We start from the raw sequence: 9,191 nt of genomic DNA, 5'->3' as shown, positions 1-9,191 counted from the left end.
TACTAAATAACCTACAAAAAATGTGTATGGGGTCAACTAACTTCACTTAGGTTCAACCTACACTCGATTACTTACCACGTGATCACTGCACTAAAGGCAGTTCACTTGAGTGAAACCTTTTTTTTTAACATTAGCTAAGTACAAAGTCATGTTTGGTTAGGATGGATGAAGATTGGAAATTTTAGATTTTTTTTGTTGAGAATTTACTGACAGATATTTTAGATATTTAAACAACAGTATTATAGAGGGCTGAAGGGTGACAACATTACTTTAATGTGGTTAATTATGTGTAACAGAAACCAAGTGAAAGCCCAACCTACACCACAGTGTTCATAACTTAAACCACTACGTGTGGTCAGCAGGAAGAGACACTCACCGCTATTTTTCAAAAGAAAAAAATGTGCTCATAGACAACTAGAATTACAAAGTAAAAGTCAAGCATAATGCTTTGCACATAGCAGTGCATGTTTTGTAGTCAGAAAATAATATCTATTATATATACAGTATATATAATAATCTAAAACTTTCTCATTGCAGTGTTGACCTACATGATGCATACACAAACATATGCATATGTATTCAAATCTAACTGGAAGAAATAGAGCTTTTAACAAGATTTCAAAAGCGTACAAAAAAGATCATAACACAATGCACTCAAAAACAGCTCATATCACACATTAAACTGTATTTTACCTGACAACCAGTTGATAATGGGACAAGCTGCTGGACTGAACCGAGTATTCTCTTGTTTGACTCTTCCTCTCTCGCTCTCTTTACTGTGCTGAACAAATACTCTGACATTGAACAAATACTTCACACCTGTTTGTTTTATGTTATGTAAACTCTCTCTCTCCTACCTATATCTCTCATTCTCTCTTCCTTACTCCTCTTAGTGGGTTGTAACTCTAAACTGCAGGATCAGGTGTCAGCTAATGGAGGGAGGAAGGAAGAGAAAGAGGAAATGAAGGAGAAACAACCTGATGGAAAGACCGATACAAAGAAGAGCGTATGTGGGAAAGATGAAGACGACACTTAAGAAGAAGAAGAATAGTGGTGTTGCACCCATGGGTGGCCCATCTATTCCCTTTAACCAATTGAAATAAACAAACAAGGACAATACAAATTCTATTTGCTTTAAAACCTGTTCTTCAGTCATCTCAAAGCAGCTCCGAGAGTTTCCATTTGATATAAGGTTGTATCTGTGTTTGGTTGGCTGTGGTTCTGCATTCATTTGATAGAAGTGTGTGTGTGTGTGTGTGTGTGTGTGTGTGTGTGTGTGTGTGTGTGTGTGTGTGTGTGTGTGTGTGTGTGTGTGTGTGTGTGTGTGTGTGTGTGTGTGTGTGTGTGTGTGTGTGTGTGTGTGTGTGTGTGTGTGTGTGTGTGTGTGTGTGTGTGTGTGTGTGTGTACATTTGTGAGCCTTACCAGCTATACAGAAAGTCCAGTCTTTTCATGGTACCTAAATGCACCATAATGCATTTATATAGGGCAGGCTATCTGTATTTCTTCAAGTCTGTCTGATGCTTTTGTTTTAATCCTGCATGGATAAGAAACATGTTTCCATGGCATTCTACTATATATTTGCTATGCTTTTTGTCGGTTTCAGTTTAATTACTCATTAAACCTTTACACTCTATTTCACAAAAAGGCCCTGTCGAGTTGGGAAAAGTGGCGTTGATGCCTCACTGCATGTCATGCTTTACACTCAGAGACCACTAGAGGGCAGCATCTCCTCTCTGCATCACTATGAAACCATGAATGAAAAAAATCTTTAAAGCTTCAGTTTCAGTTTTACTTTATTCAGCAAAGTGGAATTAGTATATTTTGAAGACATAGGAAGATATAACAGATATTAAGTCATTATTATGATTTAAAATAGAGTGTTGTGAATTAATTATTTGTGAGAAAAGTATTGTCTGTGATATCCTCATCCTTGTGTGGTCTTGTTTTTTCATTCCTTTCACTACAGTACATCAAGTCACATGGGCACACTGTAGCCTTCCCTGAAAAATGTGAGGAATTTGGTGTATTTTACACCAAAAAAGCTGAGAGAAAACACATCTAACCCCAGTTTAATACTACAGTTGATTATGATCGCAGGACTCTCAGATCAACGTCATAAAAAGCCTCTTCTGTGGACTTAATATGAGGTAAAATTAAAGCCTGAAATTGTTATTTTAGTATTAAAATAGCTCAATGTAAACTTGACAATACAATTACTACAAAAGCCACTTTTTGACAATTGATTTCATTACACCACTGAACTACATTCTAAACTGATGCATAACACTTCCAGATTAAACATTGTTATTACAAGGCAGGCTTAATACATTGAATTTTTTGTTTTTTAAGGGAACCTATTTCATCACATTATCCAAGTTTCAGTTGTTTTTTCTGTAAGTTTCACTATGATGGCTTTGTTTGAATTGTTCAACAACAATGCCTAAACTGGTTTGATATTTAAAGGTTTCACTTGATGACCGGATGAAAAGGAATTCAGACAAAAGGTAGTGTAATACTATTTGTTTCGGCTAGAGGATATTTCCAGTAGTTGTTCATTTTCATTTTCCGTATCCTGAAAGCCGAGAAGGAACTCTCCAAATCTTTCCCAGCAGCCTCCTGTTGTCCAAACTCTGCCCCCACATAACTCAGACAAACTTGACGTGAGTGTTTCCTGTCTCAAGTAGAAACTCTGGAAATAATCTCATCCTTTGGTATCCATGGAAACAAGCTGATCCATTGTTAAAGCTCCCCTACCAGGATACAATCTTGAATCTGACAGTATCTATAACAGTCTCCCTGAGGGACTGCAGTGTCATTTCTAAATATCCTTTTTTATGTTGCTTTTCCAAACTCCCTCCATGTCTGAGATGTTATTCAAGCAGCTGCAATGGCTCTTTGGTCCCTTTCTCTGTCAACTTGTTTCCTGTAGCTGTATAAATCTAAAATACTTCCAATATTGTCCGTAAGAGAGTTCTTCTTTTGCCCCGGTATGACCCTGATTAGAGCCACAAAACTGGATCAGCTTCGGTTTTAACAGGGACCAATTTGCTGAGGAAAGCGCTAAATGTTTGCAAATGTTAGTAAGATATTTCTCAAGTTACCTCACTGTTATCCTTCAGCATGTATCAGGTTTGAAAATGGCATTGCTTTCTTTCTAACTCTGTTCACTTTAAAGCCCCAAAGCTGATGTAGATTGTCATGTTGTAAATTAGCAACTTGTTACATGTTTTTGTTTTTCCTTAATAGATTTTTGAAAGTAGTAAAAGGTACAATGTCATCATTAGAATGTAAAATGTATTAGTACAGGATTCAGACATAGGCCACCACAATGAGACAGGGCCTCTTAATGACAAATGTCACTCAGGAGCACCTATACCAGTCAAACACCCACACAGGTTTTTCCACATATGGTGTCTGATTGTACCTTCTGTAGACATTTACAGTACATTGAGCTTGATTGATAGCTAACTCAATTTTGAATCACTTTTCTTCTTTCGGAAAAATACACTGTTTTTATCCCAATTGGTTTATAACGTTTTCGTGACTTCCTGCATGGTTCTATCAACCTGACGATAGGTCTAATTTGACAGGGGGATTGAAAATGCCTGAGTGGCTGAGGCTTTCAATTTACATTTTCTCATTGTCCAATCACTTTAGTGGTGTAGCTTTAATTGAATGCGTTATACTGTCTTAAGTTTTTCCTCTTAAATTCTGGCAGCTGATGAATTTACTTAAATCATATTCCGTATCACGTAACCTTACTATAAAGTTATAGGCTATGATGCTGCTGCATTTCATCTTACATGTAAAATAAATAAATAACACATTACATCATGATTGAACTATATGAACCATGAGAAAAAGTTTTGTGTTCAGACATGTTTCCAAATAATCCATTAAATATAGTCTATTGTTATACAAATTCTAAGAAAAAAAAGATATTAAAAACTTAAAACCTGGTAGGCCTACTATTATCACATTTTAATGCTACTTGTCTACTTTCTTAAGCTGAGTGAGATAAGATGTTTTACTTATTAGAAGAATTTAGCATTTTTTTATTATTCAACCTATTTGTTGCCAATATGAAAATAGTTTTTGGACTTTTTCTCTGGCACCTATACTGATTATTAGGCCTGTACTTTCACTGTTTTTAGGCTACATTTTACTTTATGAGATACATGTACTATAGGCTTTTCTTACGCCATATATAGCCTTTTTTTTTTTTTTTTTTTTTAAAGATGAAGACAATGAAGTAGTTGCGTATTACCAGATAATGAGTCCCTCTACAAGTTTGAAGGGCCTGTATTCATGTAAAACATGGGGATATATTTTAATTTCATGAAGTGTTGTTCCTTGTAAATTGTGCTTACTCACGCGCTTGTGCACGCAAATTTCACTTTTATCTGAGGGCTTCCCCCACTACATCGCACGTGCATGTAAACGCTGGCAGCACAAAAAAACAAGCGCGTGCACAGTTTTTGACTGTTTCGGATCCCTCCAATGAACTGCGACAGAGAGAGAGAGAGAGAGCGAGAGAGAGAGAGAGAGAGAGAGAGAGAGAGAGAGAGAGAGAGAGAGAGAGAGAGAGAGAGAGAGAGAGAGAGAGAGACTTGTCTGGGCGCTTCCGGCTTCAAACAGTCTGACAAACAGCGCTTTACTACAAGCACACACAGCACGCATGACAACAGAAAACCTCCCAAACTATTTATCCCGACAGCAAATTGTGACAGGCGTTCAGTGCTCGGCTCGGTACGAAAGGCTTTGAAGTTTCCCCTGAAACAACCCGACAGAAAACGCTCGTTGAAGAGAGTGAAAGACGTTTCTAATCTTTTTTCTTCTGTGGAGGAGGAGGAGGAGGAGGAGGAGGAGGAGGAGGATTTGTTGATGAAAAGAGGTGAAGAAGCAACAAGGACCCTGTGGCAGCGTCGAACATTTTTTTTTTGTGTGTGGAAGAAACGAGAAGAGTAGTAGAAAAGTAGACGTGTCGGTGCACGAGGAGCTGTTACTGTGCATGTTTTGTGTTTCATTCTGAGAGACTCGGATAGAAGATTCCTCCTCTGGTCATTACTGCTGACTGTAATATCACTCAGAGTAATAAAAGTGTCTCAGAGGAGCCCGGAGAAGACGGGACAGCTCAGAGGTAAGAAAACACAAGGGCCTGGTTTAGTGTTCCACATGAACACATTATTGTTTGTTTGATGGAGTTTATTACATCTTAATATCACCACCTCTTGAGCAGATCAGGAGGTTACAGTCAAAATTGTTAGGGTTGTAGGCCTAGTCATCCTTTTTTGTAAGAGGGATAACCAAACTGTGTGAGGAGCCACGTTTTAAACCACGTTATCCATATTTTAAACTGCATCCTAAAGATTTTTGTCTTGTGGTTTTTATCCATAATATAAACTATGTTTTATGATGACAGATGCAGTTATTTGTAAATAGCTGCTTTCTAATGATTTAGCCTATAGTGGGCCTACTGTACTGTAAATCACTTGCAGAACTATATTTACTGAGAAAATACCACAGCCAAATCAGAATATCAAAAAAATCAAAAAATATTTACATAATGCATTTATGTTTAGCCTTCAGCAACTGTAAGTAACAAAAGTTATTATGGTGAAGAACTTCAACTCAAATATTGACTTCTAAATGACAGAAACTTTGGTGTGTGCTCTGCAGAGAAACTCCCTCCAGCATGTTTTCAGCATCACTGTCTTGAATGGAGAGCTGCAGGAGATATATGATATACTCTCACACAAAGATTTAACCAGCACGCAGCAGGCAATGTTCATTATGAAGTTCACAAGATAAGAGGTGATTAATAGGGCTGCTTCTAATTACTTTTCTTGAATGATTGATCTTCCTTTTTTTGTAATGTACAATTTCAAATAACAATTGAAAAATCACCATAACTTTCTTTCATACGTCATCAAACACCACAGTCAGTCCAAAACCCCCCCCAAATTCTGTTTCTACTCACACAAAAGATAAAACAGCTATTCAGCGAGGATTGAATGTAACTTTTTTCCCCTTTAAAAAAAAAATCCAAAGATTATTTTATATTTTGTTTGGGTCCCTTTTAACCCACCTCTTCAGAACTTTTCCCCTTTCCGGAACTTTTAGGCTTCACGTGTTGTTCCCTGCTTTGAGTATCCAACTTGCTAGCACGGGGATTATTAAATAATTGTATATTTTGACATTAATATAAATTGTAATATTATAATGTGTTTTATGGAAATATTAATAGATTAAAATAACAAATAGGCAGGCCTATGTGTGCGTGTGTCTGCTCTAGTGAGTAAAAAATCTACCAATTATCAGCTCAATAAGAAAAAACTAATATGAAAATTACATTTTATGGTTAATAAATGCAGACCATTTGGTCAAAAGACAAAAATAATTTAAAATGTATGATAAAATAGATGCACTTGCATCACATGGTGGTATTATATCATTATAGTTCTGGTCTGCCATCTGTTGTTGTTAATTTGTCTCTAACTTTCTGCTACAGTCTGAGTATCCTTCAGAGCTCTGTCTGTAGGTGTGTTGCCCACTTGTGTAGGCAGATGGACAGTTCAAACGCTCAACACTCACACAGTCCCACTCACTCTGACACGGGGCCGCGCTCAAACACAGACAAAACATACCAAGCTAGTTTACACGGAGGGTTATTTAAACTAGAATCCTCACTACAGATAGTCCTTGACATTCTTATCAATCTGTATTGTGATCGCTTTGGTGTGCTAAAGGCTGTGTTTTTTTTCCATCATGATCACAGCATATTATCAGCACAGTACAAAATCGTGCTCAAGGTCTCATTGCTATCGTGCTTCATGGATGTTTAGAATAAATATGGTATCTTGAAATGTCTGTATACACTGTTGTCATGGATATTTGAGCGTATTTTTGGCAGATGCATGTTATCTTTTTGGAAAATATAGATGTCCTCTGCCGTAGTGATAGATAGACCAGAGCTTAGAGTTTATGAGCAAAGACTTTTTAAACACTTTTGGTACTTTTTCATTCTTAGTTCATATATCTTTAATTACCCATGTGCCTGTATTCAACCTTTTATCATGCAGAGAATTCCAAGACCCCAGAGCTTTCTTTCACTGCAGTGAACAAAAAACAGCTTTTGGGTTTCCAACCATGTGCAACATGCAGAGTGAAAATTGTTCTTGCAGCCTGGTGCTGCCTTATTAAACAACTGAGCCGTTTCAAACAGTACATCTACTGCTTCTGCATGAAAGCTTCAGAATAGACAACTAAACCAAAATAGCTTGTAAACACCTCTCTTCTTTTGTCGCTCTTCTGTGTCTCTCTCTCTCTCTCTCTCTCTCTCTCTCTCTCTCTCCATGCCCGTCCTAGGCCTGAATTGTGTTGTTGTTTTCACAGAGTCTTAATGGATTTTAGCATCCAATAAACATAGAGAAGTGATTACACAGTATCTGCTGCTTGGTGAGCTACTCGAGTGAATAAGCTATTCAGAAAGTTTCCTGCCTCTCTCTAACTGCGTCACTGCCCAACAAGGAAACCCCATGTTTACCCCGTGTTCCTGACCTGAAGTCTTAACTTATCTGTATTCAAACCACATCCTAAGGCTGCTTTTTGCAGCTCGGCACATGATGTGCCTGACCCCTGAATTTCACTGAAAAAGATGTTCAGATGAGCTTCAGTTAGTTTTGGTGATTGTCTTGCAGGATGCTTTGAAAACATCTATGTGTCTCTCAGAGGTCTTGCTGCTGGCGACACACATTTCTAGCATTTGTCACAATTTAACGGCCAGATTGCTAAAATAGTTTACTGATTATAAAGGCTAAATCTCACAAAGCACACCTGTTCCGTAAGCTGTGTATAATCAACCATGTGTGTCAAATAGGGAAAAGTATTAGATTAAATGCACTTTGTTTTTTTCTGCTCAATTTCTTCTTACAAGTATGTAGAAGCAGGGCCACCCATGGGGGTGGGGCTTTGTGGGGCCCATGGTGGCCACAAGAACCTTGTGCACCCTGATAACCGGCGACTGACTGATTTATTTTGCACCCAAATTCTCACCATTACTTATAAAAACAAAAAAGTATTGATTATCTGAATAACACTTCAGTAAAATGCATTCTATATCAAAATGTGTTTACCCTCTTAAAAATGATATGAGTTTTTTAAGTCATCAGAACTACATACGGTAGTAGGGCCTAACATGAACTTGACTACTAGGCTAAATTTGTGAGAGAATCCTTGTGTCACAGGACAAGTGAAAAAAGAGTTCCAAAAAAGGTTTAAAAAAAAGACTGATGCTGGGATCATCAGAGCACTGGCAGTTGTGTGTCTGTGTTGACATAATTAAATCAGATATGTGGACGTTTGTTTTAAATCAAATGATCCTCAGAGGTAGGTCAGATGTTTTTAATTCTGTTTCAGTCACACATGGAACAAGAAGCCTGTTTCAAGACTTCAGCCTAAACAGAAAATATTTGAACAAAGACAGAGATACATTGTTTCCTCTGGCAGAAAGTTATCTTGAAACCCGTTAACATCCAGGAGAGTAATTACTTGTTGCCTTTTCTTTTTCTTTTTGTCCCCACTCACTATCTACTGGGTTACTCAGTAAATACTTTAGGGGCCGCTGTGGCTTAGTGGTAGTCGGTCGTCTCTCAACCGGAAGGACGGGGGTTCGATCCCCAGCACCTTTGGTCACATGTCAAAGTGTCCTTGGGTACAGCGGCATGTGAATGTGTATACATGGGAATAGATAAAACTCAAGGACACTTTATGCCGTTAGGGTGTGAATGCGATGTGAATCAGTGAATGTGACTAGCAGTGTAAACGGCACTTTATGTTTAATCAGAAGACTAGAAAAGCCATATACAAGGCAAGCTCAAGTCAATTTACCAGATCGTTTCCTGTCCTTCACTGCAATTATTCGCTGTGCCTTTCTCTACTTCCCAAAGTAACTTTCCCTCCACCTCCTGCCCTTTTCTAATTTCCCCTCTCTGCATGTTTCTCTGTATCTCCATCTCTCTGCCCTTTCCTCGTGCCTCCCTTCATTTTCTCCCTGAAAGAATGTTACCTTCACGTGAACTGTATTTTTAGACTGGAGCAAATTTTTTAAACAAGCAGTGCTGGACTAGAGGATCATTGGGGTGGGGGGGGGGGGGGGGGGGGGGGGTTGTCACAGTTCTAACATGTAAAA

General features: G+C 38.1%; 1 protein-coding gene across 2 annotated transcripts in view; it reads left to right on the top strand.

The window, feature by feature from the left end:
* The first annotated feature begins 4,507 nt into the window (after positions 1–4,507).
* The window catches only part of itpkb (inositol-trisphosphate 3-kinase B), a 29,105-nt gene continuing 24,421 nt past the window's right edge, over positions 4,508–9,191 (top strand). The window contains exon 1 of one of the 2 annotated variants that reach the window (XM_061052323.1): positions 4,508–4,895. The gene's annotated coding sequence lies outside the window, so the exon portion shown is untranslated. Of the gene's footprint in view, positions 5,142–9,191 lie in introns of both variants that reach the window. The other variant, XM_061052322.1, reaches the window with a different exon arrangement.

The sequence above is a fragment of the Labrus mixtus genome, chromosome 12 (assembly GCF_963584025.1).
Source record: "Labrus mixtus chromosome 12, fLabMix1.1, whole genome shotgun sequence".
NCBI classification, from domain to species: Eukaryota; Metazoa; Chordata; class Actinopteri; order Labriformes; family Labridae; genus Labrus; species Labrus mixtus.
Note: the sequence above shows the minus strand (reverse complement) of the source record. Positions and strands in the feature narration are given on the sequence as shown.